Here is a 17,784-nt window from a genome sequence, read left to right as displayed (position 1 = left end):
TGTGTTTTTTGAACAAAAATTAATATGAGATCTAGTCTTATATTATATTATATAAGACACACTCTTATAGTATAGTAAAATAAGACCAGTTCTTATATTAATTTTTGTTCCAAAAGACACATTGGAACTGATTGTCCATCTAGGTCTTATTTTCAGAGAAACAGGGTATTTAGAAGTGGAAGGACACATTTCAATAAGACTAATTTTAGTATTTAGTATATACCAAGGGCGCCAAAAAAATGTACACAAGTGAACACTTTGGTCAACATTTCTCAAGCAGTAGTTCGCCATAATCAGAAGTGTCTGGATGCTGATGGTAACCATTTTGAGCACCTCTTGTAATTGCAGAAGTCAAATGTGACTTGTAGTCATCTTTTGTTATTGCTATATATTATTACAATTTTAATAATTTTTTCCTTTCTTAAAATGTGTATACATTTTTTGGCACCCTGTGTGTGTGTGTGTGTGTGTGTGTGTGTGTGTATGTGTATATATTTTCTGTTCTAATAATTGCAAGCCTTTACAAATGATTCATTGCTATGCTTTTCTAAACTGCTATGTGGGGTTGGGGGAGGAATACAGTAGTGCAAAATTACCCTTCCCAAGATTTTACGTTTGCTGAAACTGAGAAACCCTGGTTTAGAGGAATATCGTCACCAGGTACAATAAGGTAGAATATGAGATCTTTATATTTAGTGGGATTTTATGCACAACCACTTGGCCTTGTATGAGTAAAAAAGCTGTATTTAGGAGATCTGGGCAAGAGATAATACAAAATGACCTATATTCCCTATTTATTGTTGTTTCAAATCTTTACTCTTCTTATTTCTATCATGTCTCTTCTTACAGCCCTGGCAGATTCTTTCTAGTTTTCTAGGTGATAGTCAACTGATATTTCTCAGTTTATTTTAATCAAATATGTGGAAATGGTAGAGACCTACTTTTATCAAACTCCTTGTTATTAAAGATCTTGAAACAAAAATTTATAACTATAGTAGAAAATGAAGATTTTCATTTACTTCATGCCAGAATACTGTTTTATGATCGAAAGAAAAGTTTATAATTCCTAAACTTGCTTGATAAAGAGTTTTTGCTGTTTCTTGTTTTTCTTTTTTCTTATTAATTGTCCAGAATTAAACCATTCTGCTCCTCCTAAACGTTAAGTAAATAAGGAGTAATTTGAAAACTGTCTTTGAATGTGGAATACTTTTTTGGGCAATTATTTGATAACTACTGATATTTTAATAGCATTAACCATTATTACCTTTAGTAACTTGGCAATAAATGATTCTCTGTGCTGTTTTTAAATAAACCTCAGCATTTAGTGCATGCTTTGAAGTTGTTTTCTGCTTTACATACTGGCAGCTATTGTTTAAAGATTAAGTATGCAAATGCCATTATTTCCCTGACATTTTGATAAATAGAAAGAAATAGAAACAGTGTTACTGAAGTATACTCAACAAACAGCTAAATAGGCATTTGTTGTCTAGGGAAAACAACAGGCAACCCAATTGATGTTGATTATGGTGATTCTACACTTAACTACCAGGAATTGGTTGATTTAGAGCTAAGAAAACAATTTATTTTAGATTTTAAAAGTAAACAAAGAATATTTGCATTAGAATAATTAAGAAAACTGAAGAGTGAAAAGTCTCTTGTTACAGTTTTGAATACTTATTGTTATACATGGTCTCACTAAATCCCACAACAGTTTTTAAAAGAACATAAAGGAATCACATTTCTGTGATTTCTCCACTCAAAGACCTTCCTCACTCACACAAAAGAAAAAAAAAAATTTTGTTTTAAGCTGCAGATTAAGAAAACATAATGTTTGAGAAATGGAGGCAGAATTATCTAGCAATGAAAGTTAACTTAGCTTTGCAAAATAGTTATTCCCTACCACCTGTGCCAAAATAAAAGCTGTTCATTTTGATTTTGATAAACATATAGAAAGAGCAGCAAAACATGATTGCCATGGTAGTTCCCCTAATTTAATCAGCCTGTAGTGAGTGATTTTGAATCAGAAGTGGACTTTGTGAGACAAAAAGAAAACTTCAAAGATTTATGCCAGGAACAGCAAGAAAAGACCCAGATATTTGTACATTTTCCCTTGTTTATTTTTATTTTTTAACTTTTTAATTTTTTTATTAAAAATATAGCTAACATGCAATATTATGTTAGTTTCAGGGGTACACCATAATTATCTAATATTTATATTCCTAAAAATGTGATCGCCATGATAAGTCCAGCAACCGTCTGACACCATACCACGCTATCACAATGTCATGGATTATATTCCCCATGCTGTACATTACATCCCCATGACTTGTTTTATACTTGGAAATTTGAACCTTTTATTCCCCATCACATCTCCCCTTTTTTTAATTTTTCAATTGCAGTTGAAATTCAATATTGTTTTATATTAATTTCAGTAGTATTGCATAGTGGTTAGACATTTATATAATTTAAGAAGTGATTCCCTGACTAGTCTAGTATTTACCTGGCACCATTCATAGTTATTACTATATTATTGACTATATTCCCTATGTTTTACTTTACATCCCCATGACTATTTTGTAGCAGGTTGGTGCAAAAGTAACTGTGGTTTAAAAGGTTAAAAATAATTGCAAAAAACACAGTTACTTTTACACCAACCTAATAACCACCCATTTGTACATCTTAATGCCTTTACCTTTTTCACCTTGACCCCAATCCCCTCCCATCTATCACCCAACAAAACTAGTGACTATCTGACACCATACACATTTATTACAATATTGTTGACTATATTCCTTATGCAAATTTAAGGCCCTTTATTTTTTAAATATTTGTTAACAGTTATGATTTTTTTTAGTGGAAGGGGGTCCACAGTGCTCTGCCCTCTACCATTCCAGAAGTGTCTCTATTTTCTGATCCATTCGTGCTCATATTGAATGCAAATTTGTCAACTGAAAAAATAAAAAACTACTAAGAGAATAGTCTTGACAAGTTGCGCCTGTTTACTGGCTTAGAATAATGCATATTGGATATTGCTTATTATTGATTATGTGTTTCAGTGAATTTGTCCTTTTGAGCTTCAAGTTTTGGTGAATGATTTTTTTGTTTTTTCTTTATGACCCTCCCCTACCCCAGCCCATCCCTGCCTCTCCAGGATTGACTTACTAATTAACCAATGTGAAACTTTCTGATAAGGGTTTCAGACTTGACAGGTGATTTTGATTTCCATCTATGAAGATGTGAAGTGGATATAGAAAAAAAGCAGTTCTAACATATCCACACATTTTTATAGATAAAAGTTTTTATAAGAAAAACTAAGAAAATTTAATCTTCAAGTGGTTAGAGGGAAATCTTATATTTTACCTCTTTATTGATATGGTAACATGTCATCTGTTGTACATCCTTGAGTCTTCCACAAAAGTAAGTTATGTTGTTGACTGAAGGATAGACTTTTTAAAAGAAACCACTGTACAGACATTTTTCTAAATTGTATTGTTATTATTTTTCTTTCTTAATATCTACATTACTAGTATTTATTAAGTATATACTATGCACTAAGCTGCATCCTAGATATGGATTATTTTATCATCATGAATTACATGCCATTTTATTTCAATATTATATGTGGATTTACGGAGACATAAGTAGTTATAGTGACTGGCCAAAAAAATTATATAGTTAACAAGTGACAGTCAGATTTTATCCCTATTTTTTTTTAACTCCAAAGCCTAAGATCTTAGTTACTAACTTAAATTCCTTAAACAATACTTTCTATTTGAATAGAATTCTACAGTTTTATAAATATCTTTTGCCTCATCTGATTCTATATCCATTATATATAATATACATTTCAAGTATCATTTACCCATTGTACAGTTGAGAATATAGGTCAAGTGACACACCCCAATTCAGGTAGTTAAAAGTGAGATCATTAGGATTAGGCCTTCAGTCTTATGATTATTAGCTCCGTGTTATTTTTACAACTGTATACTTAAAGTCTATTGAACATTATTGAACACTTTCTCAGTGTTTATGTCATAAACAATAGGAATTTTCTCAAAGGTAGGGACTATATTGCATAAGTTATATCATTCCTGGTGCCCACCATTAAATATTTTGTTTATAATGATTGCTTAATACCATTTTTTTAGCTTATTGAACTCAAGATACTTGAGTAGTACATTAGATTCCATATGCATATCAATAGTACTGTGATCTGTGAGACTTATGGAAAATCGGCCTCTGATCCCTGTATTTATTGTATCATACCTTTTTTTTTCTCCCACGGTCTATTTTTTTGTTTTTTCCAGGACTAGAAAAATAGAATACAAGGTCTTTGTATTTGCTGGCATCTACCTACTTTCTGATTAGTTAGCCAGTGTCCTCTGGTTTACCAACAGGAAAAAAAAAGGAGTGTGAGTAGCCCTTTGGCAACTGAGTAGGGCCCTTGGCTTATGAGACATCCCAACTGCTCATGTTGGAGCAATATCAACTCTGAAATGGAATAGTAATATCAGGGGATGACTAGTTCATGGAATAATACGTGAGCCTTCACTTATGTATGATTAACAATACCAGCACCCCAAAATATGCTGTTTTCTTCTTAGTCATTAATGATGCCTTAGTAACATAAATACATCACAGTTAATTTCAGTTAACATCAACAAAAAATACGTCAACAATAAGAGTTCTTATGCATATAGTCAATGAACAACACGTAAAAAAAAAAAGACCAAAAACAAAAAACAATAAAATCCATTGTTTATGGTAATGAACATATCCAAAATCTTTCGTTGAATCAAAATATCTTTTTCCCAAGTGAGCTTCTTTTTTCAAGGATACAGTTTATCATTCTATATATAGAAACTTACTAAAAACAATAAAAGAAACTCTAGGAACTGAAGCTCACAGGTATATCCTATTTTTTTAAGGTAGATTTTTTTTTTTTTTGTCTTTTCCTCTCAACACTCTCACACCCTTATCTATATACTTATTTTTTTCCCAGTTTTTCTAAGGCAATTAACTCCATTATTTTGAAAATTGTTTTGTTTTTTATTTATTTATTTGAATTGACATTCAATATTATTTCAGTTTCAGGTGTGAATTGTAGTTGTTAGACATTTATATAATTTATGAAGTGATTCTCCCAATAAATCTGCTTCTCAACTGGAGTTATATAGTTATAATATTGTTGACTATATTCTCTGTGCTGTAATTTATATCCTGTAGCTATTTTACAAATTCCTATTTGTATTTCTTAATTTCTTCTCCTTTTTCCCAGAGCCCTCTAACTTCCCTCCCGTCTGGTAACCATCAGTTTGTCCTCTGTAGCTATCAGATTGTTTCTGTTCTGTTTTTTTTTTTCTTCTTCTTCTTCTTTAAATTCCACATTTCAGTGAAATCATATGGTATTTCTCTCTCTTTCTGACATATTTCACTTAACATAGTACCCCCTAGTTCTATCCATATTGTTGCAAACGGTAAGATTTCATGATTTTGTTTTTTATGACTGAGCAATATTTCATTGTATATACATACCACATCGTCTTTATCCAATCGTCTATTGATGGACTCTTAAATTGCTTCCATAACTTGCTTCTGTAAATAGCGCTTAGTAAACATAGGGGTGCATATGTTTTAAATTAGTGTTTTGGATTTCTTTGGATAAATTCCCAGAAGTAGAATTGCTGTATCATAAGACAGTTCTTTCTTTAATTGTTTTGAGGAACCTCAAAACCATTTTCCACAGTGGTTGCAACAATTTTCAATCCCACCAAAAGTGCACAAGAGTTCCCTTTTCTTCATATCCTTCCCAACACTTGTTATTTTATTCATTGATTGATTGATTGATGATAGCCATTTTGAAATGTGTGAGGTGATATCTCATTGAGGTTTTATTTTACATTTCTCCGATAAGTGATGATGAGCATATTTTCATATGTCTACTGGCCATCTGTATGTCCTCTTTGAAGAAATGTCTATTTAGGTCCTCTGCCTATGTTTTTTTTTTTTTTTTTTTTTTTTTTAATTATTGGTTTGTTTGTTTGTTTTTCTGCGATTGAGTTGTATAAGTTCATTATAAATTTTGGATATTAACCCCTTATCAGATGTATCATTGGTAAATATCTTCTCCCAGTCAGTAGGATGTCATTTTTGTTTTGTTGATAGTTCTTTTGCTCTGAAAAAAACTTTTTAGTATGATGTAGTCCCATTTGGGTTTTTTTGTGTGTTTTTTTCCTTTTATTTCCCTTTCCCAAGGAGTTGTATAAGTAAAAATATTACTACAGATAATGTCTGAGAGTTTATTTCCTATTTTGTTCTAGGAGTTTTATGGTTTGGGAGGGTCTTACATTTAAATCTTTAATCCATTTTGAGTATATTTTTGTATATGGAATAAGAAGGTGATCCACTTTCATTTTTTTTTGCATGTTATCTGTCCAGTTTTTCCAACACCATTTATTAAATACAATGTTTTTACCCCATTGCATATTCTTCCCTACTTTGTCTTAGATTAAATGACCATATAGATGTGGGTTTTTTCTTGGCTCTGTATTCCTTTCCATTGATCTCTGTTTCTGTTTTAATTCCAGTACCATGCTCTTTGGGTTACTATGGTCTTGTAGTTTAATTTGATATCAGGTAACATGATACCTCCAACTTTGTTCATCTTTCTCAAGATTGTGGTGACTATTTGGGGTCTTTTATGGTTCCATATAAATTTTAAGATTATTTGTTCTAGTTCTGTGAAAAATGTGATTGGTATTTTGATAAGGATTGCATTGAATCTATAGATTGCTTTAGGTAGTAGGAGCATCTTAACAATGTTAATTCTCCTATCCATGAGCATGATATATGCTTCATTTGTTTTTACCTTCTTCAATTTCTTCAGTGTCTTATAGATTTCTGAGTGCAGGTCTTTTTTATTCTTGGTTAAATTTATTACCGGGTTTTTTTTGTTTTGTTTTTCATTTTCTTTTTCTTTTTTGATGCAATTATAAATGGGATCATTTTCTTAATTTCTCTTTCTGATAGTTTGTTATTGCTGTATGAAAATGCAACCAATTTTTAAATATTAATTTTGTACCCTGCTACTTTACTAAATTCATCTATCAGTTCTAATAACTTTTAGTGGAATCTTTGGGATTCTCTCCATATATTATGTCATTTGCAAATAATGATAGTTTTATTCTTTTCTAATCTGGATGTCTTTTATCTATTTTTCTTCTCTGATTGCTGTGGCTACAACTTCCAGAACTATGTTGAATAAAAGTGGTGAAAGTGGACATCCTTGTCTTGGTTCTGATCTTAAGGAGAATGCTTTTAGCTTTTCCCCATTGAGTATGTTATTAGCTGTGGATTTGTCATATTTGCCTTTATTATGTTGACATATATTTCTTCTGTTCCCATTTTTTTGAGAGTCATTATCATAAATGGAAACTGGATTCTCTCAAACACTTTTTCTGCAGCTATTAATATGACCATATGATTTTTATTTTTCATTTTGTTAACGTGATGTATCACATTAATTGATTTGCAGATATTGAACCAACCTTGCATCCCAGGAATGAATCCCACTCAATCATTGTATATGATCATTTTAATGCATTGCTGAATTTGATTTGCTAATATTTTGTTGAGAATTTTTGCACTTATGTTCACTAAGGATATTGGCCTATAGTTTTCTTTTCTGGTAATGTCCTTGTCTGGTTTTGGAATCAGGATAATGGTGGCCTCATAAAATGAGCTTGGGAACCTTTTCTCCTCTTGATTTATTTTGAAATAGTTTGAGAAGAATAGTTAATTATTTTTTAAATGTTTGGTAAAAATCACCTGTGAGATCATCCAGTCCAGGACTTTTCTTTCTTGGGAACTTCTTGATTACTAATTTAAATTCATTAGTTCTAATTGGTTGGTTCATATTTTCTGTTTCTTCTTGATTCAGCTATATAAAATTGTATGCTTCTAGGAATTTATCAGTTTCTTCCAGATTATCCAATTTGTCAGCGTATAGTTGCTCATAGTATTTTCTTAAAATCTTTACTATTTCAGAGGTGTCTGTTGTCACTTCTTTGTCATTCTGATTTTATTTATTGGGGTCCTCTCTTTTTTTTTTCTTAATGAGTCTGTTTAAAGGTTTGTAATGTTGTTTATCTTTTCAAAAAAACAGCTCTTGATTGGACCATTTGTACTTTTGCCTCTATTTTGTTTATTTCCACTCTGATCTTTGCTATTTTCTTTCTTGTCCACACTTTGGGTTATGTTTGCTATTCTTTTTCCAGTTCCTTTAGGTATAAAGTTTGACTGTTTATTTGAGATTTTTCTGGTTTCTTGAGGTAAGCCTGCATTGCTATGAATTTCCATCTCAGGACTGCTTTAACTGTGTCCCATAGACTTTGGGTCATTGTGTTTTCATGTTCATTTGTCTCAAGTTGTGTTTTGATTTTTTTCCTTGATCTCATTGTTGACCCATTCATTATTTAGTAGCACATTATTTAGCCTCCAAATGTTTGTATGTTTTTCAGTTTTGTGTGTCTTTATTTGTTTGTTTGTTTGTTTTTGCTTTTCTCCTTGTAATTGATTTCTAGCTCCATACCATTGTGGTCAAAGAAAACACTTGATATGATTTCAGTTATCTTAAATTAATTGTGACTTGTTTTGTGGCCTAACATATGGTCTAACTTGGAAAATGTTCCATGTGCTCTTGAAAAGAATGTATATTCTGCTAATTTGGGGTGAAATACTCTAAAAAATATCAATTAAATCCATCTGGTCAGTGTGTCATTTAAGGTTGCTGTTTCCTTGTTGATTTTCTGTCCGGAAGATTTGTCCATTGGTGTCAATGGGGTGTTAAAGTCCCCTACTCTTACTGTATTATTGTTGATCTCTCCTTATATATCTGTCAATATTTGCTTTATATACTTAGGTGTTCTAATTTTGGCTACATTAGTGTTTACTAGAGTTATATCTTATTTGGATTAATGCCTGTATCATTATGTAATGTCCCTCTCTGTCTCTTATTATAGGATTTGTTTTAAAGTCTATTTCTCTGATATTGCTCCCCAGCTTTTTTTTTTTTTTTTCATTTGCATGTGGTATCTTTTTCCATCCCTTTACAGTCAGCCTGTGTTCGTTTTGATCAGAAGTCAGAAGTGGGTCTCTTAGTGGGTCTCCTATATACAGCATATGTATGGGTTTTGTTTTCTTATCCATTCAGCTCCCCCTATGACTTTTTATTGGATCATTTAATCCATTTACATTTAAAGTGATTGTTGATAGATACGTAGTGCCACTTTATTATTCATACTTATGTTGTTGTTGTTTTTTCCTTTCTTCTTAAAGAAGTTCCTTTAACAGTTCTTATAATACTGGCTTGGTGGTGATAAATTCCTTTGCATTTGTCTAGGAAGCTTGTTATTGTTTCATTTTGAAATAACAGTATTTCTGGGTACAGTTTTGGTTGTAAGTCCTTGCTTTACATCACTTTGAATATTTTGCTCCACTCCCTCTGGCCTGCAAAGTTTCCGTTGAGAAATCAGCTGACTGTGTTTTAGGAGCTCCCTTGTAAGTAACTAATATGTATCTCCTACTGTTTTTAGGATTCTCTCCTTCCATAATTACAATTTTAGGATTCTCTCCTTCAATAATTACAATTTTAATTATGATGCATCTTGGTGTGGACCTCTTTGGGTTCATCCTGTTTGGGGCACTCTGTACGTCCTGTACTTGTATGTCTATTTCATTCACCATGTTAGGGAACTATTCAGTCATTATTTCTTCAAATAGGTTCTTGAATTCATCCCGTGCTGTCTCTTTTCTTTTGCTGGTTTTTTTGTGATGCAAATGGTGTTATGGTATATGTTGTCTGAGAAGTACTTTAATCTATATTTTTCAATCTTTTTAAAAAATTTTTCTCATTTTGATTTGGTGTTTTTTGCTACTTTGTCTTCCAAATTGCTGTCAATCTCTGCTTCATCTAATCTGATGTTGATTCCTTCTAGTGTATTTTTTATTTCAGTTCTTGTATTCTTTATTTCTCACTGGTTCTTTCTTTTATGATTTCTGCGCCCTTTTTTATGCTTACTGTTATTTTGTTGAACTTCGTTGATTCACAAGAAGTGCAAATGCAGGCCCAAACTGTAAACACTAAGGCATATCAATAACAAAATAGACAACAGATCTGCCTTCATAGAGTTTACATTCTAGTAGGAGAAGCAGAAAACTAATAGAACACATAAGTGAGTTACACAGAATTTTAGGTGATAGATGCTATTTGGAAAAAAATACTAGAGGGAAAATGGAGAGGGAGTACATGGGAGATAACCATTTGATCAGTGATGATTTCACTGAGGTGACATCAGGAAAAAGATGAAGAAAGTGAAGGTATGAGTCTTGTGAATATCTGGGGAAGAGTCTTTCAGGTACAAGTATAAAAGCCCTGAAGTTCAGGCCTACCTACTGTGTTTAAGGAAAAGCAAAGATACTAGTGGGACTGGAGTAAAGTAAGATAGGAGGAAAATCATAGACATGAACTAATCCAGTAAGGAGGTGTTGAGATAACTTCTCTGAGTGAAATTAGGGACTAATAATTGGAGGAATTTGAGTAGAGCAGTGACATGAATAAACTTAAAAAAAACAATTAAAGGATCATTATGGATACTCTGTTGAGAATAGTTTGTGGTGTATGCATGTAAGAAATAAATGAAATTAGTTAGGGTGTTATTTTAGTAGTCAAGATTAGGTCTGGAGTTTTATTTCTGGAAATGGTGAGAAGTGGTTTCAATCCCGTTATGTTTTGTAGGTGGAAACTATAGGATTTTTTTATGATTGGACAGGGAGAGAAGATAGAAGTCAAGAATGGCTACTAAGATATATCCTGAGCAACTAGAAAGATTGCATTTCATTAACCAGAGTGAAAAGAATGTTGGAGGAAGAGTGAATCAATTTTATACATATTAAATTTGAAACGTCTTCTGACATCAAACTAAAGTGTTGCTTAGATAGTTGGGTATGAATTGCGGAAGAAGTATAAACTGAAAATATACATTTGAAATCTTGAACACTTAAGTACTGTTAAAACTTTGATATTGGTGAGGTTCTTAAGGGAGTTAGTGTAGAAGACAATTGAAGACTGCTTTTAAGATCCTGAAGAGATGAGGAAGAACAGTACTGGAAACCCAGGGAAACATTTGTCCTGAAAGCTAAGGGAAAAAAGTGTATCAAGAAAAAGGGAGAGATCAATTATGTCTAGTGCTGCTGACAAGTCAAGTTAAAAATGTGCAAAGGGAAAAAAGAAAAAGAAACATACAAAACCAAGGGTGGTGAACCAATCAGTGATTTTACCAAAATAGAATTTACTGGTGGTATTGAAAAGAGCAGTTTCAGTGCAATAATTGTGGGAGGGTTTAAAATATGATTGAAGTGGTTTTAAGAGAGAATGAGAACAATTAGAAGAAACAGAATGCAAAATTATTTCCCAAAATTTTGTCCTAAATCGGAGTTTATACAGTATCTTATCAGTAATAGGAGAAAAGATAGAATGTGTGGTATGTATATGAAATCTCAGAAGCTTTTGGAAAATTGCTTCAATTTTTAAGTGAAATAGTAATCAGGATCACCAGCTGAGAATAAAGATGGGGTAAGATGAGAAGGAGACCTGAAGAGGAAGTGTTAAGTAATTGTATATTAAAGAGGGAGAGTAAAAGAAGTAGGAAAATGAAGTATAATAGATGGACAAGGTTAAAAGTCATTCTACATTAGCTGCATTTCCAAGTTTCAGATATACCGGGGGTGCAAAAAAAAAAAAAAACATATACAAGTTGATACTTTGGTTAACATTGCTCAAGCAGTAGTTTCCTGTAATCAGAAGTGTCTGGACACTGATGGTAACCACTTTGACCACCTCTTGTAATTACAGAATTCAAACATGACTTGTATTTCTCTTTTGTTATCGGTATATATTGAGTATTACAAATTTAACACAGATTTCCTTTCTTAAAATATGTATACATTTTGTTTGGAATCCTCTGTGTTTATATATTATTTATCATGATATTTTTTATATATTTTAGAAAATTGAATGAACTGACATTTTTACATAAACTTATTTCAAAAAGAAAATCTTATATCAGAATCATAAATGACAAAACACTCCTTGACATAATAAGTATGCATTAATTCATATTGAAATATATTTAGAAATATTAATATTTTATTAAAGGACAAGCAGTTTAACACCAAGAGTACACACAAACATTTTTAGAAACACTGACATACTAAACTGAAAATTTCAGTTCTTGCTTTCAGTAGTTTAATAACATAAATCAGAACTTGTTTGCCTAAGTGAGACAAGAAAAGATCATCTAAATCCATTGATTTTTATATACTTTAGAATCCCTAAGGGCTTGTACTTTGTCTTAATGTCCTGTGAAATGTGTAGAATCATTCTGTGTGCACAGTGTACTCTACCAGATAGTATTTGACAGTTGTGTTCATCTTTAACATGAACAAAATATTAGTTTAGAGAAGATTTGTTTCTTTTTTCAACATTTCTATTTCCCTGTATCTAAGTACATTGATTAATATTTTTGTGTCACTATTGGTGCTTCTGAAAAAAAAATGGCGGCTTAAATTTTGATACAGTGACTAATCTGGTTGAGCAAACTAAAAAGAGATCTTCAAAGATATTTTTTGTCCTGAAAGCAAATATTAAAGGAGAGATTAGCTTTAGTCTCATCTATCATGATGTTAAACTTGTATCAGCAAACAAGTGACTAAATTCCATTATGCAGTAGTTTTCCAAAGTGAGCTTCACTCAATCATTTAACCTGAAGAATATGGTGAATGTGTGAATATATATGTGTGTGTGTGTGTGTGTGTGTGTGTGTGTGTATACATATACACACACACACACACACACACACACACACACATATATATATATATATATATATATATATCTACCTCAAAATATCCCCTCTTGTTTTGAAAACCTTATCCCATCCTTCTTGCCACTTTCTGAAGCAGTTCTGAAGTCTTCTTTTGTGACTATCTTTAATTGCTCTGTCATGACTGCCTCAATTTCCTGAATCAACTCAAAACATTTACCTTTCATGGTCAATTTGACTTTGGGGAAGAGCCAGAAGTCACACGGTGCCAGATCTTATGAATAAGGTGGATGAGGACACACCCATAATGTTTTACTTGACAGAAATTGCCATACCAGAAGTGATGTGTGACATGGAGCCTTTCCATTGTGAACACAAAATATGGTGAATGCTGCCGCCGAGTGCCATCCAACAGAAAGGCAGGGATCTTCAATACAGGAAGCAGCGCGCTGAACCTTAGTAACAGTGTGTGACAATTTTCAACATGTTCAGTGCAAGTCAGCTGGTGTGAGCTACGGTTGAGAGATTGTTTTAAAGTATGTTGTAAATTATCCTCCATCATGACAATGTTGTGTGTCACACATTGTTTCTGGTATATGGCAATTTCTGTCAAAAACATTGCGGTGTGTCCCCATCCACCTTATTCACCGGATCTGGCACCGTGCGACTTCTGGCTCTTCCTCAATGTCAAAATGATTCAGGACATCGAGGCAGCCACAACACAGCAACTAAAGACACTCACAAAAAAGGACTTCAAGAACTGCTTCAGAAAGTGGCAAAAATGATGGAATAAGTGTATATGAAATGAGGGGGAATATTTTGAAGGGGATTAATGACAATGTATCTTTTACCATAATAAATATTTTTCTATTTAAACATTCACCATATTGTTTGATCACACCTCATATTTAACCTCAGGTTGTTTACCTGAGGCCAAATAAAACAGGAGCTAGTCTTCTGTCTACTACTGTTCCTCAACTCACTAGTTGCTTTTCCAACTCATGGCCTTTTCACTTGTGATGCCTTCTGCCTAGAATGCCCTTTCCCACGTGACTTGCTGTGTCACCTTTTAAGAACTTTTGCCAAATTTTCTCATTTTCCTGATAGCTTTCCTGACAACCTATATATAAACAAACTCTTTTACCCTGTGCTCCCTATGTGTCCCTCCTGAATTATTTTATTTTTTAGTAGCACTTATTTGGATCTGAAAACTATGTATTTCAATTTTTTTTATCAGAGTCCCCCTACTATAATGCAAATTGCACAAAGGAAGATTTTTTCCCTCTGCGGTGTTCACTTTTGAAGTCCCAGTGCTTAGCACAGTGCAGATATTCAAAAAATGTTTGTTGTATTAATCAGCAAATACTACACTACTATTATTATTACTACTACTACTACTACTATTATTATTATTATTAGTGGTAGTAGTAGTAGTAGTAGTATTTTCCTTTTATAGTTAAGTATCTTGCCTGGGAATAGATGATAGAGCCAGGGCTGGAACACAGGTGGCTGGCTCCAAAGAGTACCCAGTTAGATCTATGGTAAGCCCAGGGAAAATGAGTGCTATCATACTTCTCTCAGACCTAGAATAAAGGACTCAGATTTGACTTGACAAAAAACAAAAAAAAAAAAACAAAAAAAAAAAACGTAGGAAATATTTTTGTACTAAGGATGAGTAATCTTATGTGTCACATGATGAAAAATACTAAAAAAAAATTACACTCTGCTTTTTAAAGACAAAACAGTTACTATTGTCTCTAGATTAAAAAAAAATGTATCTTCCAATTAGGTATATTTTAAAGACCTCTAATTAGAATCATGTCAGAAAAAGTAATATAATTGAATTATTTTGCATTTTCCTTTTACCTATCAGGTTATGATGAGGCTTAAATGAGAAAAGACATGCAAATATAGTTTCTGACATGTAGTAAGGAGTCAATAAACTGTAACTTAAAGATTCACTCTTTGATATCATATATAAACTTCTGCTCATCATTTATATATATATAAATTTAATGATTTTAGAAACATATTTTAGGGCACATATATGCACATGATCAAATATTAATACTCCAAGAATCATTGCTTCTGCTGATTTCTCTGTTTTATTTTAATGTGTTAGTTCTCCCTTTAGATATTGCAAATAGAGATACATGGTATTTCTACTTGAGTTAACACTTGTAATAAATAGATTTAAGAACTCTAATCCAGATAGCACCAACCCCCTTTTTATTTGACTGAGAAATTATAATCCTCTCTAATTACTATATCATTTGCCACAGATTCTGAAACAAAAACAAAGAATTGGCTAAGAGGATAAAAAGAAGTAAACAATCAAATAAGGAAATCTTGGGTCTTCAACGTTTCCAATATGGGCATAACCTCACATAAGAATGAAGTAGTCAAATTATTTTATCTCACAATGCTTAAAAGCCTGAAGTATTTTAATAGTCAAATAAAACAGGAAAAATATTTCAAGATGCTTCAGGCATTGAAAGTAATTAATTTGGCTAAAAAAAAAATGAGAGTCCTCTAGGAATTCCTCTCTGTTATTATTGTCGTAGCATAACAAAATTCACAGTGATCTAATCCACATGAAAATAATGTTAAATATTAGAGTAGATCTGACACATTGCAAGAAAAGTTCAACATTACTGTGTACTTAAAATTATTTATACAAAGCAAGATTGCTTCAGAATCTATTTTTTTCTGACATTTATGAAAACAAAGGACAAATTATCTGTCAATAAACAACAACAACAACAACCACATAGCAAAAAACAAACAAAAAGAAATGAAAATATCTGTAATAATATGACAGGTTACAATAATTGAAAAAAGAAAACAAAAATAGTTTAATGTGAGCTTTTTAGTGATAAAATACAGTCTCCTTACAGTATACTTATGTGTTTCTTCAAAATTTAACTGAGTATTGTGCTCGCTTCGGCAGCACATATACAAAATTTAACTGAGTATCGTTATCTGAATTCTATTCTATCTTCTTTACTAATACTTTTCTGGCAAGTTAAAAAAAAAAAGCAAAGCGTCTACTATTAATCCCATTGAGCGCAATTTTTTAAAAAATACTTTGTTTCTTACTCTCTTCTTTTGACTTTCATTATAATTAACTTAATGAAATTAAAATTTTAGATTTAGATTTAAATGGAATGTTTCAAAGATATTACCATTGGTAGTTTATTATTTCATTGTATTTTACTATTTAATTCCATTTGTGGTGTGTGTGTGTGTAATAATGCAATAGTCTTACCCAAAAGAAATGAAACCCTGGCTCGGAAGAAACAGTTATTTTGTCTTCTTAATCAGAAATTGACTGCAGTGAGGGTACAAGGGAGAAAGCAAATCCACTAGTTAGATATCTTTTGCCATAATCCATGAGGAAGATGGTGGTAGGGAAGGACTTCAGATACAGCCAGATATCGCAAATATTTTAAAGATATCCAATGAGATTTGCTGATGGGTTTCAGTAGGGAGTAAGAATGATCAGCTAAGGTCAAGATACGAGGTCTGAGCAACTAGGAAGATGTAGCTGCTGCTATTTACTGAGATAAGCAAGGTGTTGAAAGCAGCAGGTTATTGTTTCTTGATGAGGGGAGGGGTGAGAAAGAGATCAGGATTTGGGAGTTTTAACATTTTAAATTGGGGATGCTTATAAGTCATCTGATTTGTGATTCAAGTAAGCAACGGAATATGTCTGAAATTCAGAAAAAGGGCTAGGTGAGAAATATTAGTATGAGAGTCTGCAGCATATAAATAGTATTTGAAATTCTACAATTGGATGTAGTGACTAAGTAAGTGAAGTCCAAGGACAAAACTCTGGGGGTGATTCAGTGTAAATATGTTTTATAGATGAGGATAAATCAGCAAAGGAAAATGAGAAGTAGCTGATAAGGTAGAATTAAAAGCTGATGGATATGATATTATGGAATCCACATGAAGGAAGTGTTTCATGGAGAAGACACATTTGTGAGACACAGATTAAATAATCCTGCAAAGCTTCTCCCACAGAACATGGCACTTTGTAAATATTATCTGTTATTATTCTGTTGTCCCTGAACTCTGGGGTTTATGTATTCCAAGAGAGGCTTCTGGCCATCCACCAATTGTGGTAGCTGCTAGAACTCAGTCTATGATCGGGGTTGTGTAATGCATGTGAAAGCCATCTCATCTACCAGGAAAAAATGCCTCTCTGCTGGTCTGGACATGGGATTTCACACTCAGGCTCTTATTGCCAGGACAGTTATTGTTATTAAAAGGACCAGACACAATTACCCCGATACCAACTCAAGGTCAATACCTATCAGTCAGAGAGGTTGCTAACTTTGCCAGGCCAGTAACCTATAAGTAAAAATTCCTCTAGCCATTTCTCAGACATTTCCTCTCTCCCTAGGATATACTTAGAGAGATCCCTCTCACATCTCTTTTGTATCATCCGCATTTCTTTCTTCACCTGTATCTTCCATAATTAGATGTAAGGGCTCATTGGAAAAGGGAATTATTAGATGCTTTACAAGATAAAATTCAAGCATCCAGTGCCACAAAATAGAGTGTGTGTCTTTATTTTGGGTAAGAAAAACACAGAACTCAAAGTCAGAAGCTACAGGTTTTATCTTCTCTGACTTGAGTGAAGGAGGCGGGGGAAAGTATAATATTTATTGGAAACTTACAATGTGCCAGATGTTAGTCTTTCTGCCTCAACATAGACTATGTTAATTAAACCTCCCATTATCTATTAAATTTTGTATTGTTATAGACTTCATTCTATAAAGGAAGACATTGAGAAATAATTACACAATTGATAAGTGGAGCCTGGATTTAAATTCAGGCTCTCTAGATCCAGATTCAGGATTCTTAACCATAATGCTTTCCTGACTTGGTATATTCA

General features: G+C 32.5%; 1 protein-coding gene across 1 annotated transcript in view; it reads left to right on the top strand.

Moving 5' to 3' along the window:
• Positions 1–17,784, top strand: part of PCDH15 (protocadherin related 15) — a 714,179-nt gene that overhangs the window by 488,389 nt on the left and 208,006 nt on the right. The window lies entirely within an intron of this gene.

This window comes from Rhinolophus ferrumequinum, chromosome 16 (assembly GCF_004115265.2).
Source record: "Rhinolophus ferrumequinum isolate MPI-CBG mRhiFer1 chromosome 16, mRhiFer1_v1.p, whole genome shotgun sequence".
Classification (NCBI taxonomy): Eukaryota; Metazoa; Chordata; class Mammalia; order Chiroptera; family Rhinolophidae; genus Rhinolophus; species Rhinolophus ferrumequinum.
Note: the sequence above shows the minus strand (reverse complement) of the source record. Positions and strands in the feature narration are given on the sequence as shown.